The 21,475-nt window shown below is 38.8% G+C and overlaps 2 long non-coding RNA genes and 1 other non-coding gene across 5 annotated transcripts in view; 1 reads left to right on the forward strand and 2 right to left on the reverse strand.

Moving 5' to 3' along the window:
* Nucleotides 1-21,475, forward strand: part of LOC129665737 (uncharacterized) — a 59,122-nt gene that overhangs the window by 24,344 nt on the left and 13,303 nt on the right. The window contains exon 4 of one of the 2 annotated variants that reach the window (XR_008718417.1): nucleotides 21,288-21,321. The exons of the other annotated variant lie outside the window; for it this stretch is intronic. This is a non-coding gene — a long non-coding RNA (uncharacterized LOC129665737). Of the gene's footprint in view, nucleotides 1-21,287; nucleotides 21,322-21,475 lie in introns of those variants that run through there. 2 annotated transcript variants of the gene reach the window in all.
* LOC129665730 (uncharacterized) overlaps nucleotides 1-21,475 on the reverse strand; it is a 228,193-nt gene that overhangs the window by 1,928 nt on the left and 204,790 nt on the right. For both annotated transcript variants that reach the window (XR_008718411.1, XR_008718412.1), the window contains exon 4: nucleotides 11,559-11,674. This is a non-coding gene — a long non-coding RNA (uncharacterized LOC129665730). The remainder of the gene's footprint in view (nucleotides 1-11,558; nucleotides 11,675-21,475) is intronic.
* Nucleotides 10,342-10,448, reverse strand: LOC129665923 (U6 spliceosomal RNA). The gene has a single exon (XR_008718456.1). It is a non-coding gene; the product is annotated as a U6 spliceosomal RNA (small nuclear RNA).

Genomic DNA, 21,475 nt, shown 5'->3' on the forward strand with positions numbered 1-21,475 from the left:
GCTCAGTCATTAAAAGCACTTGTTGCTCTTTCAGAAGAGCCAGGTATGGTTCTCAGTACCCTCATGACAGTTGACAACAATCTGTACCTCTAAGCTCCAGAAGATCCAATTGACTTTTCTGATCTCTCTGGGCACCAGACATGCATGTGTTGTACATATATGCATACAGGCAAAACACTTATGCAAATAAAAAATTCAAAAATTAGCATACAAAATAATTTGTTTCATTATAATATTTATAGTATATGTTTATAATATTTATAAATATATATAAATATTTATAAATATTTATAATATAATATAGTACGTGGCCTCATACTTAGTTATATTTTATTTGCTCCACTACTGCCCTACCTGTGTCCTCTGCCTCTTATTCTAGCCAGTCCCCTTTCCTCTTGCAAACTGCCGTCCCTTTTGCTTTCACATGACACGCGCTCATTATTTTAAAGTTTTGGAGACAAGGTCTTCCTTTGTAGTTTTGGATGTTCCAGAACTCACTAAATATATCAGGCTAACCCATTTTGGACTCTTGCTGTTTCTGCTTCCCGTGTGTTGAAATTACAGGTGTGTGCCACTACTATTATATTTTTGCACTTAAAAATGGCATTTTGGGGGATTATCAGTTTGATCTAGCTTGGCAGTAGATGACTTGTCTAGCAAATACAAGGTCCTGGGTTCCTATTTCAATACTCTTTCTTTTTAAAATAGTTTTTAAAATCACCTTTCTTTATTTTTTGTTTATATATGTGTGTGTGTGTGTGCATGTCACAGCAGGTGTGTAGAGGTCAGAGGACAACCTGCAGGAACTGATACTCTCCATCCACCTTGTGGGTCTCAGGGGTTGAACTCAGCTTTTCAGTCTTGGGAGTAAGTGTCTTTCATCCACTGAGCCATCTTACCAGCCCCAATACACTGTTTTGAATACTGAAAATATACATATGTAACTAAAATTTGGTGGATAATTTTCCAGATATTTCCATAATATTCCATAGTTGTTTCCTTCTCAATTAATATAATTTTTGTTTCCTAGCCACTATTTTAAAAGCAGATGCATATTTTAAAAGAAATATCATTCCCTCCATTCAACTGAGCTGATCAAACAGTGGCTGTCCATCTCAGCTTCACAATCCCAAGATACCATTTGAATTGTGCTATCATCCTGAAAAATCTAAAAGGTATTGAAACCAAGAAGAACAATTTTTATCCACTCCTCCTCCTTCCAGGTTATTTATGAACCATTCTGGCTCCATTGTCACTGTTAAATTATAGTGTACTTGTCTACTTAGAGTTTTCCTTATCTCTTTATCTACTTTATAGTCTATAGCATTTCAACAATGCATTTCTACTATTTATTGACTTCTGTTTTTTAAAATTAATTTTTGGTATTTATCTTTTTTCCTTTTTATTTATTCTCTCATATATTATATCCCAACCAGTTTCTCCTTTCTCCTCTTCTCCCAGTTTCTCCCTTATACCTCTTCTCTCCCCCAGATCCACTCCTCTTTCATTTCCCTTCAAGAAAAAAAAAAAAAAAGAAGAGCAGGCATCCCAGAGATATCAACCAAACATGGCATAACAAGATACAATAAGAACAGTCACCTCCCTTCATATTAAGGCTGCATGAGACAACCCAGTAGGAGGAAAAGGATCCCCAATGCAGTCAGCAGAGTTAGAGGAACCCTCACTCCCACTGTTCGGAGTCCCACAAGAAGAGCAAGGTATGCAATATATACAGAGGACCCAGGTCATTCTCATGCAGGCTCCCTGATTGTAAGTTGTGTCTCTGTGAGCCCCTTTGAACCTATGTTAATTGATTCTGTAGGTTTTCTTGGAGTGTCCTTGACACCTCTGGCTCCTACAATCCTTCCTCCCCATCTTCCACAAGATTTCTTTTTCAATCTATTTGTTCTTTGTATATAAGAGGGCTACTGATCTTTTTAGAGTTAATCTTGTATCCAGCCTCTTTGCTGAAGGTGTTTATCAGCTGTAGGAATTCCATGGTAGAGTTTTTCAGGTCACTTATGTTTATTATCATATAATCTGTGAATAGCAATACTTTGACCTCTTCCTTTCCAGTCTGTATCCCCTTGATCTCCTTTAGTTGTCTTATTGCTCTTGAGAATTGCACACATGACTACTGTATTTAGATCATTTCCACCTCACCCTCGCTACCTCCAACTCCTCTTATAGCCTTCTACTATTTCATAATTATTGTTACACATACCACACACACATACATTTAATGTTGTTTATTTAATGAGTTGTTTATATGCATACCAGAATTACATTTTTTTTCTGTTTTCTCTTAGGGTATCACATGGGGGGGTTATCTTAGATTTTCTTTTCTTTTTTTATTTTTAAATTCTTTATTAATTACATTTTATTCACTTTGTATCCCCCTGTGGTTCCCTCCCTCCTCCTGTCCCAATCCCTCCCTCTGCATGCATGCCCCTCCCAAGTCCACTGATAGGGGAGGTCTTCTTTTCCTTCCTTCTGATCCTAGTCAATTAGGTCTCATCAGGAGTGGCTGTATTGTCTTCCTCTGTGGTCTGGTAATGCTACTTCCCCCTCAGGGGGAGGTAATTAAAGAACAGGCCAATCAGTTCATGTCAGAGACAGTCCCTGTTCCAATTACTATGGAACCCACATGGATACTGAACTGTCATGGGCTACATCTGTGCAGGGGTCTTAGGTTATCTTCATGCATGGTACTTGGTTGGAGTATCAGTCTCAGGAAAGACCCCTATGTTCAGATTTTTTTTGTTCTGTTGCTCTTCTTGTGGAGTCCCTGTCCTCTCCAGATCTTACTGTTTCCCACTTCTTTCATAAGATTCCCTGCGCTCTGCCCAAAGGTTGCCCATAAGTCTCAGCATCTGCATTGATAGTCTGCAGGGCAGAGCCTTTCAGAGGTCCTCTGTGTCAGGCTCCTGACTTGTTTCCTGCTTTCTTCTTCTTCTGATGTCCATCCTCTTTGCCTTTCGGGATGGGGATTGAACATTTTAGTCAGGGTCCTCCTTCTTGATTAGTATCTTTAGATGTACAGATTTTAGTAGGTTTATCCTATATTATATATCTATATGAGTGAGTATATACTATATATACTCATACATCTATATGAGTGCATCTTTCTGCTTCTGGGATAGCTCACTCAGGATGATCTTTTCCAGATCCCACCATTTACCTGCAAATTTCATGATTTCCTTGTTTTTTATTGCTGAGTAATATTCCATTGTATAGATATACCACAATTTCTGTATCCATTCTTCAACTGAGGGACATCTGGGTTGTTTCCAGCTTCTGGCTATTACAAATAAAGCTGCTACAAACATGGTTGAGCAAATGTCCTTATTGTGTTCTTGAGCCTCTTTTGGGTATATGCCTAGGAGTGGTATGGCTGGATCTTGAGGAAGCGCTATTCCTAGTTGTCTGAGAAAGTGCCAGATTGCTTTCCAGAGTGGTTGTACAAGTTTACATTCCTACCAACAGTGGAGGAGTGTTCCCCTGTCTCCACAAGCTCTCCAGCATGTGTTGTCACTTGAGTTTTTGATCTTAGCCATTGTGATGGGTGTAAAGTGAAATCCTAAAATCATTTGTTAACTGCTGTCTCAGTTCATGATGAAACAAAGCCAAGCAACTTGTGCATATATAGCTATAGGACAGAGGTCTAGATTCAGGATATAGTCATCACTAGTCTGAGTCATTTATAACAGATATTGTAAACCAATGCTGTAAGTTCACATTTTGATGAATATAATGACAAAAATTAATCATAGCCAAAAAATAACAATGGAGTAAAAAAAAATCTACTACTTTGCACAGGTAACACATGAGTTTTTATAAAGTAATGACATTTTTGAACAATAACATGTAATTTTATTTAGGGAGCTTAAACAATCATATAGGGACACACTTTATGCATTCCTGAACGTGTTCAAATTAACGTCATAGTTCAAAAATGAAAGATGTCAGACACAAATTTGGGTGTGCTTAGTGAACACTTGAAAGGTTACAAAAATGGCAGTCAAGAACATGTTGTGCCACGCTCAGCTTTACCTCAAAATACTTACCTCAATTAACAGTCAACAACTTGAACTCCAGTTCCTCCTCTGGGCTTCCAGCATTTTTTCTTGAGATTCTAATCATTTTTTTCATCTTCACTTCCCAACCCCTACCCCACAGAATACAAGCAATTGTACCAATCACAGAAGCAGCATTGTAGGCACCATTTAAATAGTTTCTAACATTGTGCAAATCAAATTTATTGTACCGAGTACCTCTCTGTGATCTCTCTGCTACTCAGATTGGACCTTGATTAATGTAGGAGTTATTCTAAGGCAACATCCGTGCAACATCCTTCATGATTTGTTTTGAGCCTAACTGTACCTCATTTCATTCCCTGTGACTGTACTGAATAGGTACATTGATAATATTTTTTATATATATTTAATGATACTTTGACCTCTTGGGGTTTAATTCTTCTTCCCAAGAGACTCCCCTTTCCACCCTTAGCTAAATCCTTGAGATAGTCATCCAACCCCTTATAGGTACACCTGTTGTGAACTATCCAATCAATCCAGACCCCATGCTGGTCAACTAACTCCTTTTTGTTTTACTACTGTTATTCTTTCATAATGGCATGCCAAGAGCAGATAGTAGACAGCTTTGGACAAGTCCTAAGAATCTGAGTCTGGTGACATTATATGTAATAGTCAGTTCCAGCTCAATTACTCTGCCCTGCTTACCTTTCCTCATGGAAAACATAAGAAAGACTTATGCCGCATTTCTTCTTTATTACTAGATCAACACTGGCATGCCCTTTGAAGCATACTATATCATTTTCACTTGGGAATTGAAAGTAACTTTTGTTTCCAAGACATTTGTCGCTATCTCCTTTCTTTTTAAAAATTTATTTATCTTTTTACTAATTACAGTTTATTTACATTGTATCCCAACTGTAGCTCATCCCCTCCCAATGCCAAACTTCCTTCCTCTTTTCCACCCATGTTCCTCCCTGAGTCCACTGATAGGGGAGGTCCTCCTCGCCTTTCATCTGATCCTAGTCTATCAGGTCTCATCAGGACTGGATGCATTTCCTCTGTGGCCTGGTAAGGCTACAGCCCCCTCAGGGAGAGGTGATAAAAGGGCAAGCCACTGAGTTCATGTCAGAGACAGTCCTTGTTCCCATTATTAGGAAACCCACTAGGAGACTGCGCTGCCATGGGCTATATATATGCAGGGCTTCTAAATTATCTCTATGAATGGACCTTGGTTAGAGTACCAGTCTCAGAAAAGATCCTTGTGCCCAGATATTTTTTTTCTCTCCTTGTGGAGCTCCTATCCCCTCTAAGTCTTTCAATCTCCCCCTTATTTCATAACATTCCCTGCAATCTGCCCAAATTTTGGCTGTGAGTCTCAGCGTCTACTTTGATACCCTGCAGGGTAGAGTCTTTCAGAAGCTCTCTGTGATAGGCTTCTTTCCTGTTCCCTGTTTTCTCCCTCTTCCAATATCCATCCCGTTTGGTTTCTGAATGACAATTGATCATCTCACCCAGGGCCTTCTTCTTGATTAGCTTCTTTAGGTGTATAGATTTTAGTATGATTATCCTATATTATATGCCTAATTTCCACTTATAAATGAGTACATACCATGTGTGTCTTTCTGTTTCTGGATTACCTCACTCAGGATGATCTTTTCTAGATCACACCATTTGCCTGCAAATTTCAGGATTTTCTTGTTTTTAATTGCTGAATAGTATTCCACTGTGTAAATGTACCACAATTTCTGTATCCATTCCTCAACTGAGGGACATCAGGGTTGTTTCCAGCTTCTGGCTATTACAAATAAAGTTGCTACAAACATGGTTGAGCAAATGTCCATGTTTTATATTTGAGCATCTTTTGGATATATACTCAGGAGTGGCATAGCTGGATCTTGAGGTAGTACTATTGCTAATTTTCTGAGAAATTGCCAGATTGATTTCCAAAGTGGTTGTACGAGTTTTCATTCCTACCAGCAATGGAAGAGGGTTACCCTTTCTCCACATCTTCTCCAGCATGTATTTTCACTGAGATTTTGATCTAAGCCATTCTGATGGGTGTAAGGTGAAATCTCAGGATCATTTTGATTTGCATTTCCCTGATGACTAAGAATGTTGAGCATTTAAGTGTTTCTCTGCCATTTGATATTCCTCTATTTAGAACTGTCTGTTTAATTCTGTACCCCATTTTTATTGGATTACTTGATTTGTGGCTCTTTAACTTCTTGAGTTCTTTATATATTTTTGATATTAGCCCTCAGTCAGATATAGGGTTAGTGAAGATCCTTTCCCAAACTGTAGGCTCTCGATTATTCTGACGACGGTGTCCTTTGCTTTACAGAAGATTTTCAGTTTCATGAGGTCCCATTTATTGATTGTTGATCTTAGAGCCTGTGCTGTTGGTGTTCGGTTTAGGAAGTTGTCTTCTGTGCCAATGAGTTCAAGGCTCTTCCCCACTTTTTCTCTTAACAGGTTTATTTTGTCTGGTTCTATATTGAGGTCTTTGATACACTTGGACTTTATTTTTGTGCAGGGTGATAAATATGGATCTATTTGTATTTTTCTACATGTAGATATCCAGTTAGACCAGCACCATTTGTTGAAGATGCTATCTATTTTCCATTGTGTGGTTTTGGCATTTGTAAAAAATCAGATGTCCATATGTGTGTGGGTTTTTTTCTGGGTCTTCTATCCAATTCCATTTGATATGCCATTCTGTTTCTATGTCAGTACCATGCAGTTTTTATTACTATTGCTCTATGATACAGCTTGAGATCAGGGATGGAGATACCTCCAGAAGTCCTTTTATAGTAGAGGATTGTTTTAGTGATTCTGGGTTTCTTGTTATTCCATATGAAGTTGAGAATATTTCTTTCAAGTTTTGTAAAAGTTTGTGTTGGTAATTTGATGGGAATTACATTGAATCTGTAGATTGCTATTAGTAAGATGGCTATTTTTACTATGTCACTCCTTCCAAGCCATGAGCATCAGAGATCTTTCCATCTTCTGATATCTTTTTCTACTTCTTTCTTCAGAGCCTTGAAATTTTTTTCATACAAGTCTTTGACTTGCTTGTTTAGGGTTACACCAAGGTATTTTTATGTCCTTTGTGGCTATTGTAAAGGGTGTAGTTTCCCTAATTTCATTCTCAGCCCATTTGTATTTTGTATACAGGAGGGCTACTGATTGTTTTGAGTTAATATTGTATCCAGCCACTTTGCTGAAGGTGTTCATCAGCTCTAGGTTTTCCCTGGTAAAATTGTTGGGTTCACTCATGTATACAATCATATCATCTGCAAATAGTGATACTTTGACTTCTTCCTTTCCAATTTGTATCCCCTTGATCTCTTTCTGTTCTAGCAAAGACTTCAAGAACTATGTTGAAGAGATATGATGGAGAGAGTAGATAGCCTTGCCTTGTCCCTAATTTCAGTGGGATTGCTTTAAGTCTCTCTCCATTTAGTTTGATGTTGGCTATAGGCTTGCTGTAGATTGCCTTTACTATGTTTAGGTAAGTGCCTTGTATTCCTGATTTCTCCAAGACTTTAAACATAAATGGGTGTTGGATTTTGTCAAATGATTTTTCAGGAAATTATCATATGGGTTTTTTTTCTTTCAGTTTGTTTATATGGTGAATTACATTGATGGATTTCCATATATTAAACCACCCCTGCATACCTTGGATGAATACTACTTGGTCATAGTGGATGATATTTTCGATGTGTTCTTGTACTCAGTTTGCGAGTATTTTTTTAAATTTATATATTTATTATGTATACAATGTTCTGTCTGCATGTACACCTGCATGCCATAAGAAGGCACCAGATCTCATTATAGATGGTTGTGAGGCACCATGTGGTTGCTGGGAATTGGACTCATGACTTCTGGAAGAGGAGCCAAGACTCTTAACCTCTGAGCCATTTCTCCAACCCTGTTTGCGAGTATTCTGTTGAGTATTTTTGCATCAATGTTCATAAGGGAGATTGGTCTGAAATTCTCTTTCTCTGTTGGGTCGTTGTGAGGTTTAGGTACCAAAGTGAGTGTGGTTGCATAGAATGAGTTTGGCAATGTTCCTTCTGTTTCTATTTTGTGGAATAGTTTGAAGAGTATTGGTATTAGCTCTTCTTTGAAGATCTGGTAGAATGCTGCACCACAACCATCTGGCCATGGGCTTTTTTGGATGGGAGACTTTTGATGACAGTTTGTATTTCCTTCGAAGATATAGGACTATTTAATTTATTTATCTGCTCTTGGTTCAGCTTTGCTAAGTGGAATCGATCAAGAAAACTGCCCATTTTATTTAGATTTTCAAATTTTGAAATGTATAGGCTTTTGAAACAAGACTTAATGATTGTTTGGATTTCCACAGTGTCTGTTGTTATGCCCCCCTTTCATTTCTGATTTTGTTGATATGGAGAATGTCTTTCTTCCCTTTACTTAGTTTGGCTAAGGGTTTCTCTGTCTTTTTTATTTTCTCAAAGAACTAGCTCTTGGTTTCATTGAGTCTTTGAATTGGTTTATTTGTTTCTAATTTATTGATTTCAACCCTGAGTTTGATTATTTCCAGTCATCTACTGCTCTTGGTTGTGTCTGCTTCTTTTTTTTCCCAGGGCTTTTACGTGAGTCATTAATTTGCTTGAATGAGATGTTTTGACTTTCTTCTTGAAGGTACTTAATGGTATGAACTTTCCTCTTAGCAATGCTTTCATTTTGTCCCATAAGTTTGGGTATGTTTTGCCTTCATTTTCATTGAATTCTTGGAAGACTTTAATTTCTTTCTTTATTTCTTTCCTCACCCAGCTGTCATCTAGTAGCAAGTTGTTCAGTTTCCATGTTTGTACAGGCTTTTTGCTATTTCTGTGGTTGTTGAGTTCAAGCTTTAGTCCATGTTGGTCAGATAGAATAAAAGGGATTATTTCAATCTGCTTGTATCTGTTGAGGCTTACTTTGTGACCAACTGTATGGTATATTTTGGAGAAGATTCCATGAGGTGTTGAGAAGAAGATAAATTCTTTTATATTTGGGTGAAAGGTTCTGTTGATGTCAGTTAGGTCCATTTGATTCATGACCTCTGTTAGAACCATTGTTTCTCTGTTTAATTTCTGTTTTGTTGACCTGTTCTTTGTTGAGAGTGGGGTGTTGAAGTCTCCCACTATTAATGCATGGGGATCTATGTGTGGCTTAAGCTTTATTAATGTTTCTTTTACAAATGTGGGTGTCCTTGTATTTGGGTCATAGTTGTTCAGGATAGTGATGTCTCCTTGGTTGAATTTTTCTTTGATGAGTATGGAGTGTCCTTCCCCATCTCTTTTGATTAATTTTGGTTGAAAGTCTATTTTATTAGATATTAGAATGGCTACTCCTGCTTGCTTCTTGGATCTATTTGCTTGGAAAACTGTCTTCCATCCCTTTACTCTCAGATGATGTCTATCTTTGTGACTTAGATGTGTTTCTTGTAGCAACAGATTGTTGGGTCTTGTTCACACATCCATTCTGTTAGTTTTTGTCTTTTCATTGGAGAATTGAGTCCATTGATATTGAGAGAGATTAATGACCAGTGCCTGTTATAGCCTTTGATTTTGATGTTGGTTGTTAGTGTATTTCTGTGCTTGGCTACTTTTACTTTTGCTGTAGTAAGGTTATTTATTTCCTGAGTTTTCCTGAAAGTAGTTAGTTTCCTTGAGTTGTATTTTTCCTTTTAAAAATATGGAACGCTGCCCATCAGTTGGCCATCAGGCTCAGCATCTCCTTTGACAGTCTATACTGCAGAGGCTTTCAGAGGCCCTCTGTGGCAGGTTTCAAGGTAGAGTAAATGGAATTTTATGTAAGAAGTGGGAAATAGTAAGAGCTGGAGGGGACGGGAACTCCACAAGGAGAGCAACAGAACAAGATAATTTGAACACAGGGAACTTCCCAGAGACTCATACTCCAACCAAGGACTATTCGTGGAGATAACCTAGAACTCCTGCACAGATGTAGCCCATGGCAGTTCAGTGTCCAAGTGGGTTCCATAGTAATGGGAAGAGGGACTGCCTCTGACATCATCTGATTGGCCTGCTCTTTGATCACCTCCCCCTGAGGGGGGAGCAGCCTTACCAGGCCACGGTAGAGGACAATGCAGCCAATTTTGATGAGAACTGATAGACTAAGATCAGAAAGGAGAGGAGAATCTCCCCTATCAGTGGACTTGGGGAGTGGCATGCATGCAGAAAGGGGAGGGAGGGTGGGATCGGGAGGGGAGGAGGGAGGGGCTTATGGGGGGATAAAATTTTAAAAAAAATGAATAAACTGTAAAAAAAAATAAAAAAATATGGAACGCTTCACAAATTTGCATGTCATCCTTTCATATGTGTTGTGGTAATCTTCTCTGTATTGTTCCAATTTTAGTATATGTGCTGCTGAATCAAGCACTCTACCTTGTTTCTGAAATGCCTAGTTAAAACAAATATTGGATACATTTTAATAAAGTACAGTTGTAGTCAAGTAAAGAGGAATCTATACAGACTGGGGTTTTGGGATTTTTTAAATTTTGTATTTAACTTTTATTAATTACACTTTATTCACTTTGTATTTCCCCATAAGCCCCTCCCTCCTCCCCTACCGATCCAACCTTCCCTCCCCCTTCTTCATGCATGCCCCTCCCCAAGTCCACTGATAGAGGTCCTCCTCTCCTTCCTTCTGATCTTAGTCTATCAGATCTCATCAGAAGTAGCTGCATTGTCATCTTCTGTGGCCTGGTAAGGCTGCTCCCCCCTCAGGGGGAGGTGATCAAAGAGCAGGCCAATCAGTTCATGTCAGAGACAGTCCCTCTTCCCACTACTATGTAACCCACTTGGACACTGAACTGCCATGGGCTACATCTGTGCAGGGGTTCTAGGTTTTCTCCATGAATAGTCATGAATAGTCCATGAATAGTTCTGATACTCAAGGTGATATCTATTCTTAATGACTGAGCCATCTCTCCAGCCCTGTGATGTTATCTATTAAGCATAATTTCTTTCACCAATTTTCAGGACACATGTGGTACTGAATTTCCTGTTAATTTCTCTATCTCATGGGAAGTAGCCCTGTACCAGAAATATAAATATTTAAAGTGTAGATTGACATCGCTATAAATCCTCATAGCTATATTGTTGAGAAACAGGGAAAATTACGGTTACATGAGGATTTTCAGTGGTAACAATCAAATCATAACAAGGGAATACTGATAACACTGGTTTTTATACAAGAACTCAGCCCTTACATGTTTGGTTTCACAGCTACAGTGGTAGAACATTGTATTGATGATGTCATTCATGACAAAATAATGGACTCTGGGAGAATTGTTCCCCTGAGTTCAATGTCTGTTTTGAACTCAGTGCTCAAAGATGTTTTTAAGGAAACTCTGTTTTTCTTCTTCCAAATCACTGGATGTCAAAACCAAGTTTTACAATTCAGACAAAGATGACTTATTTCTTGAAATCCAGATCCAGAACATTTCACCTTCAACTATTTTTATAAAAAAGGTTTCCTTGGACTTACCTGAAATGTACATTGAAGAAGCATTGAATACCCTCAACCTGGATGGAGAAAATCAGTGTACTTTTGGAACCAGAACATATTTGCAGGCAAAAGAAGGACGTCACTACTTATTCCACCTGTGGATAAAGAAAGAATATTTATATAAAGCAAGAACCCTTACCAGCTCTATGGAAATGGGCAAGTTAAAGATTGAGTGGAAAAAGGAACTTAGTGAGAAGTCAAAGCTATACACCATGCCACTTGAAAGAGAAGCTCAAAGTTGTGGCGCCCTGAAGCTGTCTTTGCAGAAAATTCCAGATATTGTAAGCTTAGAAGAACCTTTTCAGATTACCTGCAAGATAACAAATTGCACTGATAGGATGATAAAACTGTTTGTGAAAACGCAAGATACAACTTCTGTTCGTTGGTGTGGACACTCTGGAAGTTACCTTGATAAACTGATACCAGGTTCATCTGTTTCATTTACCCTGACACTAATGTGCTTACAGTTAGGCCTGAGAAGGATCTCTGGTATACAGATAATAGACACAGCATTAAAGACCAAATATAGCTATGATGGTCTTGCAAATGTGTGTGTAGTGTCTTCCATGGTTAAAATGGAAAGCTAAAGAAAACTTCCAATGTGATAGTTTTCAAGAAGTTTCACAGAAAAAGTTAAAAAAAAAAACTTTTATCAGCCAAAAATTGATCAACTGACAACAAGTCTAAGGGAAGAATATTTCCCTTGAGCCTTTTGCTACCTGTCAGAATTATAATTTTAAATAAATAATTATTTTTAAAAAAATCAACCTACCAGTATTTGTCTTATGTGAAGTATGACATCAATTTTGATCTAGACTTTGAGATAATGTCCAGTGCTTATCTTCCTTTCTCTCCCTCACTTAGAAGATATGTCTCCAGGATATGAAGTCTAGGACTGAGTGGCAGGAATGCACATAATGTGAAATTGTCCTCCCTTCTGTCCTCATTTCTGATTTACTTGCTATACTCTTTTCACTTGTCCTTACATCTTATGAAAGTATTTTCCTGTTTGACTTGATATTTGAATTGATGTTGCTATGGGAGGAAAGATCAAGGAAAGTCCTAGTCTATGTCTTGGTGATATGTCCCTGATGTAAATTAAGTAATACACTTTTATTTTCATAAAAGAACTATTTCAGATATAGTTGGTTATACTTTTAAATAAAGCAGATTTTTTAACAAAGTTTATTAGGTGCTAGAATTAAAGAGAAGTTAAGCAGTAACAAGGAATTCCTTGTAGATGTGATATATAGAAAATTCATGAAAATCTGGTAAGTTGCTTTTTTTATTTTTTGTTTTTTGTTTGTTTGTTTACTTGCTTTTTGGACCAGGCACTGAAAATGGAGGACTGATTCTTGCTTAAATTCAAACCATCACTTACATTAGTATGTTGCCATTGGAGCCTTTTCTTGAGTGCCTTGGCACCATTCTTTTAATCACCAAAATTCAAGACAGAAATTAAACTGTCTAAAAGGAAGCTTTTTTCACAATCATTATTACTATAAGTTAATTTGTTGGTAATACAATGTGCTGTTCCTTGTGTATTAAGTATACCAAAGACCTAGTGACTTGTAATGCATGTAACTCACCTCTTCAAACAATACTATGATATGAAGCACGCTATCCCCTGCTGTGTGAGCAATAACTGTTGTTGTATAATGGTACCAGGTTTTAAATTTCTTTTTAAATAACATTTTTTTAATTTTATGAAAGTTCATATATTGAAACAATGCAATTTGGTCATATCCATTCACCCCTACCTCCCTCTAGCTCTTCTTGGTGTCTCCAACCCTCTTCATCCTAGCATCATGTCCTCTTTTTGAAAGATAAGTCTTTAATATTCACATATTTGTGTGTTGTGTTTTACTCAAATCTACCTTTGTATCTCTACTCTCACCAGAGAAGCTTGTTTATTCTGTAGATGCCAATTGATACAGATAATTACAACTGTTAAAGATGCAAAGAATGAAGAATTGTGACGTGTTTGGCCCTGAATGGTACAAGCAATAAGCAATATGGAAAGAATTTGTTTTATGCCTAAATGAAGATAGAGCTAATTTTGTAGCATTTCTGTTTTCTGTAGATAATGTACTCATTGATTTTTCTGTGCTAAGAAATTATTGCTTATTTTATAGAAAAGTAACAGTGGACAGACACTTTAGAAAAATCTTCATCATGAAGAATTAAAAAACCCCAAGTTGTTTTGATTACAGCTTTCCTTTGCATGAACATGAAACAAACCAAACAAAGTTTATAATCTCACACCAGTGGTGATCTAATGTGTCAAATGATTTGTTTTTCAAAAGAAAAACTATGATATGAATAACATATAATATTGGAATGAAATATAATAAGAATGAAAACAAACATTTTTGTATTGCTTATTGCTTAATATATTAATCTATTTTTATTTTACTTTTATGGGTTCTTTGTGAATTTCACATAATGCACTCCAACCCCACTCATGTCCTCCTCCCCTTCTACCCACCTTCCACCCTTGCAACCTCCCCACAACAACAAAAAAAAAAATTTCATTACTGTGTCACAGTGTTTCCCACACATCTTTACTTGCAAATGTTCATTGCAATGATTTGTTGGTCTGGCATGAGGCCTTTGGCTTTTGCTACAATATCAATACTGAAACCTCACCAAAACTCCTTTCAGATATCCTCTGGTTGCCCTGTGTCATGGACATCCTGTTGCTTTGGATCTGTAGAACTGGCCCCTTCACACACTCCAGCACTTCATAGATGGGGTAGATGTTGAAGTGGACCAATTCAAAGTCCTAAATTTGGGCCTGAGAAATATCTGAGGTGGTCAGTCCACCAACTCTCCAGTTCTTATGCCCTTGAGGCCTGCTCACCAGGCTGCCAGGGCCAGCTCTACCCTGCTGCCCAGGTGAGGTACAGGGCCTGCTCTCCTGAGTGTCGCAGCCAGTGAGGGACATGGCAAGTTCTCCCAATATCATGCCCCTGGGGCCAGATCTTTGGCCTGTCATAGATGGCAATGGATGAGAGAGGGGAGGAGTATGCTTCTCCCTTGTCTATGCCATTGCCCAGCAGACAAGAGGAAGAGCAGGCTCTTCCATACTCACACCCTTGGGGCCATCTCACTGGCAAACCCCATATCCAAGGCCAACTCTACTGTGCTGCCCAAGTGAGGGGCAAGGCCTGATCTCCTGGTTGCTGCATTAGAGAAATCTGGACAGTTCTTCTCCTTGAATTGGTTTGAATTATTATTCTCTACATACCACAATATACAACCTTACAGCACTCTGGATGATGCTGCATAATTTAACATTCTTATCTTCGTTTTTTTCTGATTCTTTAATGTTGCATCCATTTTTTTGTTATTGATGCTTTGTCGTTGTTTGTTTGTTTCTTGAGTCAGAGTCACATATACTCCAGGCTGACCTTTCAACTTACTATGTGGCAGAGGCTGATCATGTCGTCTTGATCCTCTCTACTTCCACAGCACTGGGAATACTGATGCCACCACACCAGGCATGGGTTCAGTTTGAAGAACTTTCTTAAGCATTTCTTGTAGAACAAGTATGGTGGAGATTTATTCTCTCAGCTTTTGTTTGCCTGGAAACGTCTTTGTCATGCCTTCATTTTTTTTCTCTTTTTAATGGCTTCACTGTTTTTTTTTTCCTTCAGTACTGTATAAATCTTATGCCACTTTCTACTGAAAAATATGCTGTTGCATGGATTGGACATCATTATGTGTTGTTTTGTTTCTTTTCTCTTTTGGCTTTGAGTATTTTTCTGTTTTTTTTTTCACACTTTTATTATTTTTTCTTCCTTAAAATTTTCTTTTCATTAAAAATATATTCTTTTCTCATACAATATATCCTGATTGTACTTCCTCTATTCCTTCTTCTATTCCTTCCACTTACCCCTTCCTTCCTCTCCCTTCTTTTGTTCTTTCCTTCCCTTCCCCTCCAGATCAATCTCCTTTCTGTCTCACATTAGAAAAGAACAGACATAACAACCAAACATGACACAATAAAATATAATAAGACGAAGCAAAAACTATCATATCAAAGTTGGACACAGCAAACCAACAGGAGAAAATAAGAGTTCCAAGAGCAAGCATGAGAGCCAGAGAGCCACCTATTATCACAGTCATGAATCCAAGAAAAAAAAAATACTAAGTTAATATATAAAAATATATATTAATATATTTTATATGTAATATAAAAGCAGAGGATTTTGTGTGGACCTGTGCAGTCCCTGTGCTTGCTGCTTCATTCTCTGTGTGCTTGTATGCACCTTGCTTAGTTTTTTCAAAGGGCCTTGTTCTCCTTGTGTTCCTCATCCCCTTTGGTTCTTACACTCTTTCCACCTCCTCTTCAACAGGATTTTCTGAGCTCTGAGGGGAAGGATTTGACAGAGACCTCCCATTTAGAAGCTCTCTCTACAAAATGTCTGCCTGTGGGTCTCTGCATCTAGTCCCACTGGAGAAAGACTCTCTGATGATGACTGAAATATATGGCAGAATATCATTAGGAATTATTCTATTGATTTTTTTTTAGTAAGCTTTACCTTAGGTTTCTGAACTATCTGGTGTCTGGTTCTTTGGTGCCCAAGCAATGTCAAATATGGGTTTCTTCTAATGGAGTGGGCCTTAAGTCAAATCAGACATTGGTTGACTACTTCCACAAGTTCTGTGTCACCATTGCTCTAGCATATTTTGAAGATAGGACAGATTATATGTCAAAGGCTTTGTGGCTGTGTTGGTGTTCATGTTTCTATCAGTACCTACCCACACCAGAGACTAGAATGTAGGGATGAGGGCTCCCTGTAGGCACCAATTCAACTTCTCCGCATTCAATGAGTTGTGTGGGTGTTGTTCTAGGCAATGGGGTCCCACTGTAAGTTTGTGGAGAGCAACCTTCTGTGTAAGTGACAGCATAGGTCATTTGGAAATTCCCGTGGGGCTCCCTCAACCAACAATTCAACTGGATGTAACCTAGTCCTACCACGGGAAGCTTCACCTGACTGAAAGAGATGGCCCCTTGAGATTCTGTATCCCCCAATACTAAGAGTCATTTTTAATTTACATTTTTTGGTTTTTGAGAATTTCATACATGAGTATTTAATTTATATAATTTCTTACCCTCTCCCTTTTTCTTCTATGCCACTCAGTACCTTTCATATTCATAACCCCTTCTTTAACTATTGTTTCACACACATGCACAGACATGCATAGATACATACATATAAAACCTATTGAATCAACTTAGAGTTGACTATATGTATGTGTTTTTAGGACTGACCAATTGGGATTGGATCACCATTTAGCAGGGTCCTCATTCTTGAAAACATTAATTTTCCTATGAGCACAAGGATGGACCTTGTGAAAATTTCCCTAGTCATATTGGCATCATTTTTCACCTCTGAGAGCATAGTTTTACTATGTTGTGCGATATACTCAGATAAAATTTCACAGGTGATCTTTGTACCTGGATATTTGTATCCTTCTCTAGGTTTAGAGAGTTTCCTTTTATGATCTTGTCAAACAAGCTTTTGACCTCTGATATTCTCAGATACCTCCTGAACCCCAATAAACTGGGACATTAGGTAGAATTCTCTATAAGAGTGGAACAGATAGAATGTTTGCATGTATGCATCTCTGTGTATAGGTATTAGAATATAGCCTTCATAGCAGGAGTTGGGTAGTCCAACAATGTCTGCAAACTAGAGAAACTCAGACCTCAATAGTGTCTCAGTCAAATAACCCGGATGTCACAGCAGTTTCTGTCTGTTGCTGAAGACCTCAAGGGTTAACGAGAAGCTGCTGGTCTGCAGTCCACACTGAAAGGCTGAAGAAGCTGCTATCTGTGCAAGGTGACATTAGCAGTAGCATGGGGATGGAAGGGAAGAAAGAGGGCCTGGGAGGAAGGAGGCAGAGGAGGGATAGATACACTGATCATCAACCACCACTGCTTTCTCCCTCAGACTTCTTTATAACTTGGCCATCTGAGTGAAGGGACTATCTACCTTTAGGGGCAGTCTTCTCTCAGTTCTGTCTGGAAATGCTCTCACAAATGCAACCAAAGACATGTCTCCTTGTTGATTCCTCATTCCGTTAAGTTGCCACTCAAAAATATTCATTACACATGGATAATTGTTCTTCTAACTACTGTGTTCAATTTTTCACAAGCTTGTAAAAATTCATCACCACACTTTTCTGCTGTTTTTTCGTATAGCCTGCCTTCAAAATCACTAATTCTACATTATTTTTAAAATCTATTTGGCTACTGATTCTTCCTATAGCATTCTAAATGTCACTAAGTTAATTTTTCAGATAAAGGAATTCTGTGATGATTATTTCCATTTTGTGTTAAAATTCTTTTTCAAAGTAGTAAATTATTTTCATGTTTTCTTGAAACTCATTGAGTTTCTTTTAAATTCCCAGAATTCAATCATTCTGCTTACTAACTTCTCATTTTCTCCTGTCTTATTTTGACAAGTGAAAACCTTGTTTCCTGAAAGTTTTCTGCCTCCTCTTCCTCCTTTTCCTTCTACTTTTGTTCTGACACAGGGTCAGAAGAAAAATAGATACATTTTGCAGTTCAGGCTGGCCTAGAATTTGTGATCCTCCTGCCTTAGCCTCTTGAGTACTGAGAATAAAAAAAATGTATGCTACTCAGGGTCTTTTCTGAGACTGTTCCTCCAACCAAGGACCATGCATGGATATAACCTACAACCCCTCCTCAGACATAGCCCATGGTAGCTCAGTATCCAAGTGGGTTCCCTAGTAAGGGGGACAGGAACTGTTTCTGACATGAACTCATGAGCTTCCCCTCCCCCCCTGAGGGAGGAGCAGCCTTGCTAGGCCACAGATAAGGACACTGCAACCATCCTGAAGATACCTGATAAGCTAGGGCCAGACGGAAGGAGAGGAGGACACCCCTTCTCAGTGGACACGGAAGGGGGCAGGGAGGAGATGAGGGAGGGAGGGGAGGATTGGTAGGGAAAGGGGGAGAGGGCTACAGCTGGGTTACCAGTGAATGTATATAATTAAAAATTAAAAAAATATTTAAAAAAATGTATGCTACTATACCTGACTTCCTGAAAATCTTTGCTACTTGTTGGTGTTCAGCATCATCTGCACATGGAAAGGTTTTGTTTTACCATCTGACTGTATGTGGTTGCCTTCTCTTAAATTCTAACAGGCTTCTTAGTTTCTTACATATTTCCGAAATTTCAGCACTAGATTATGCCATTAATCCAGGTTTCCTGTCTGTCTGTTGTGGTAGGTTTTTACTGTTTTGGCACTAGAGGGTAACCCAAGCTCAGCTTTCTCCTACATCTACCATTGATAGCCATGAATTCCAGGAGCACTTTAGAGGTAATCCATCCTGATAACCAATCTCGTGCCATCTGGGTAGGTTTCAATGTGTCATTCACCATCACAGAGCATCTCAAGCACTGTGATGATAGTAAGTTTTGACAGGATCATGGAGGGACCAGCTCCAGTCTGCTATGTCAGACCTGTAATCATAAACCCTGCAATCTCCCCCTGAGCTCTAGCCTGCTGAGACTGTCAATGTTGACTTGCATTGTCTACGGCTGTAGTAGACTCGTGGTCTAAGCCTGCTGCAACCTGTCACAGGTCAGATGATCTGGAACAGAAGCTCACTCAACTCACTAGGATTATTTGTTGTCTTCCCTGATACCAGGGCTCCTCCAGCCTGATGGTGGGGGCCGTGGATCTTACCAATGCTAGCTTTCAGTGGCCTGGGCGCCATCACAAAGCTCTGTGCTTACTAGTGAGTTCTACTCCAGTAAATAGAGTGTTATTCTGTTCTATGCTGCTCAAGGTGTAAGACTGCTAAGGAATACAGCCTTTTTTAATTATTATTATTTTTTTCTTTTTTTTTAATTTTTTATTAATTACACTTTATTCATTTTGTATCCCCCATAAGCCCCTCCCTCCTCCCCTCCCGATCCCACCCTCCCTCCCCTTTCTGCATGCATGCCACTCCCCAAGTACACTGATAGGGGAGATTCTCCTCTCCTTTCTGATCTTAGTCTATCAGTTCTCATCAAAATTGGCTGCATTGTCCTCTACCGTGGCCTGGTAAGGCTGCTCCCCCCTCAGGGGGAGGTGATCAAAGAGCAAGCCAATCAGATTATGTCAGAGGCAGTCCCTCTTCCCATTACTATGTAACCCACTTGGACACTGAAGGAAATTTGTTCAACCATGTTTTTAGCAGCTTTATTTGTAATAGCCAGAAGCTGGAAACAACCCAGATGCCCCTCAACTGAAGAATGGATGCAGAAACTGTGGTACATCTATACAATGGAGTATTACTCAACAATGAAAAATAAGGAAATCATGAAATTTGCAGGTAAATGGTGGGACCTGGAAAGGATCATCCTGAGTGAGTTGTCCCAGAAGCAAAAAGACATGCATGGTATATACTCACTCATATAAACATACAACATAGAATAAACCCACTAAAATCTGTACATCTAAACAAACTAAGCAAAAGAGAGGACCCTAATTATTATTTTTTTACACTTTATTTACTTTGTATCCCCCATAAGCCCCTCCCTCCTCCCCTCCCGATCCAATCCTCCCTCCCCCTTCTTCATGCATGTCCCTCCCCAAGTCCACTGATAGGGGAGGTTCTCCTCTCCTTCCTTCTGATTCTAGTCAATTAGGTCTCATCAGTAGTGGCTGCATTGTCCTCTTCTGTGGCCTGGTAAGGCTGCTCTCCCCTCAGGGGGAGGTGATCAAAGAGCAGGCCAATCAGATTGTGTCGGAGGCAGTCCCTCTTCCCATTACTATGTAACCCACTTAGACACTAAACTGCCATGGATTACATCTGCGCTGGGGTTCTAGGTTATCTCCATGCATGGTACTTGGTTGGAGTATGGGTCTCTGGGAAGACCCCTGTGTTCAAATTTTCTGGTTCTGTTGCTCTCCTTGTGGGGTTCCTGTCCTCTCCATAACCTACTATTTCCTACTTCTTACATAAGATTCCATGCACTCTGCCCAACAGTTGGCCACAAAGTCTCAGCATCTGCTTTGATAGTCTGCAGGGCAGAGTCTTTCAGAGGCCCTCTGTGGCAGGTTTCTAGGTTGTTTCCTGCTTTCTTCTTCTGATATCCATCCTCTTTGCCTTTCGGGATGGGGATTGAGCGTTTTAGTCAGGGTCCTCTCTCTTGATTAGTTTCTTTAGATGTACAGATTTTAGTAGGTTTATCCTATGTTATATGTCTATATAAGTGAGTCTATACCATGTTTATCTTTCTGCTTCTGGGACAGCTCACTCAGGATGATCCTTTCCAGGTCCCACCATTTACCTGCAAATTTCATGATTTCCTTATTTTTCATTGCAGAATAATACTCCATTGTGTAGATGTACCACAATTTCTGCATCCATTCTTCAGCTGAAGGGCATCTGTGCTGTTTCCAGCCTTTTGTCCACCATATATAGATTAGTACACAAAGTGTTTACTGTTTTACCCCACGGGACCTCCTAACTAGAATAGGTTTGTACTATTGTACAAACTATTGTACTATTTGTCTACTAACCATAGACTTCAGGATTGGCTTGTAATTATAATGGCCAATAGAAAGCAAGTGGAAGTGTCTTACTGTTCTTAAGAGAAATGCTTAATGTTTGTGTAAGTCAATTTTCCTCTGACACAAATTCAGTAATATCTTAGCTATCAGATGTTTTTTCAGCTTGGATTTTGGAGTGAAGGTGACAACAGAGCCGGAGCTGATCTGACAAAAATATGTGATTTGAACAAGAAATAAATGTTAGAGGTAAGCTATAAAAAAAAAAAACAAACAACCTTTTTACCTGTAGAGCTTAATGTAACCTGACTAATACAGCAGCTTTTACCAATTTTTAATGAATTAGCAAGAGT

The sequence above is a fragment of the Psammomys obesus genome, unplaced genomic scaffold, assembly GCF_907164565.1.
Source record: "Psammomys obesus unplaced genomic scaffold, mPsaObe1.curated_primary_1811, whole genome shotgun sequence".
NCBI classification, from domain to species: Eukaryota; Metazoa; Chordata; class Mammalia; order Rodentia; family Muridae; genus Psammomys; species Psammomys obesus.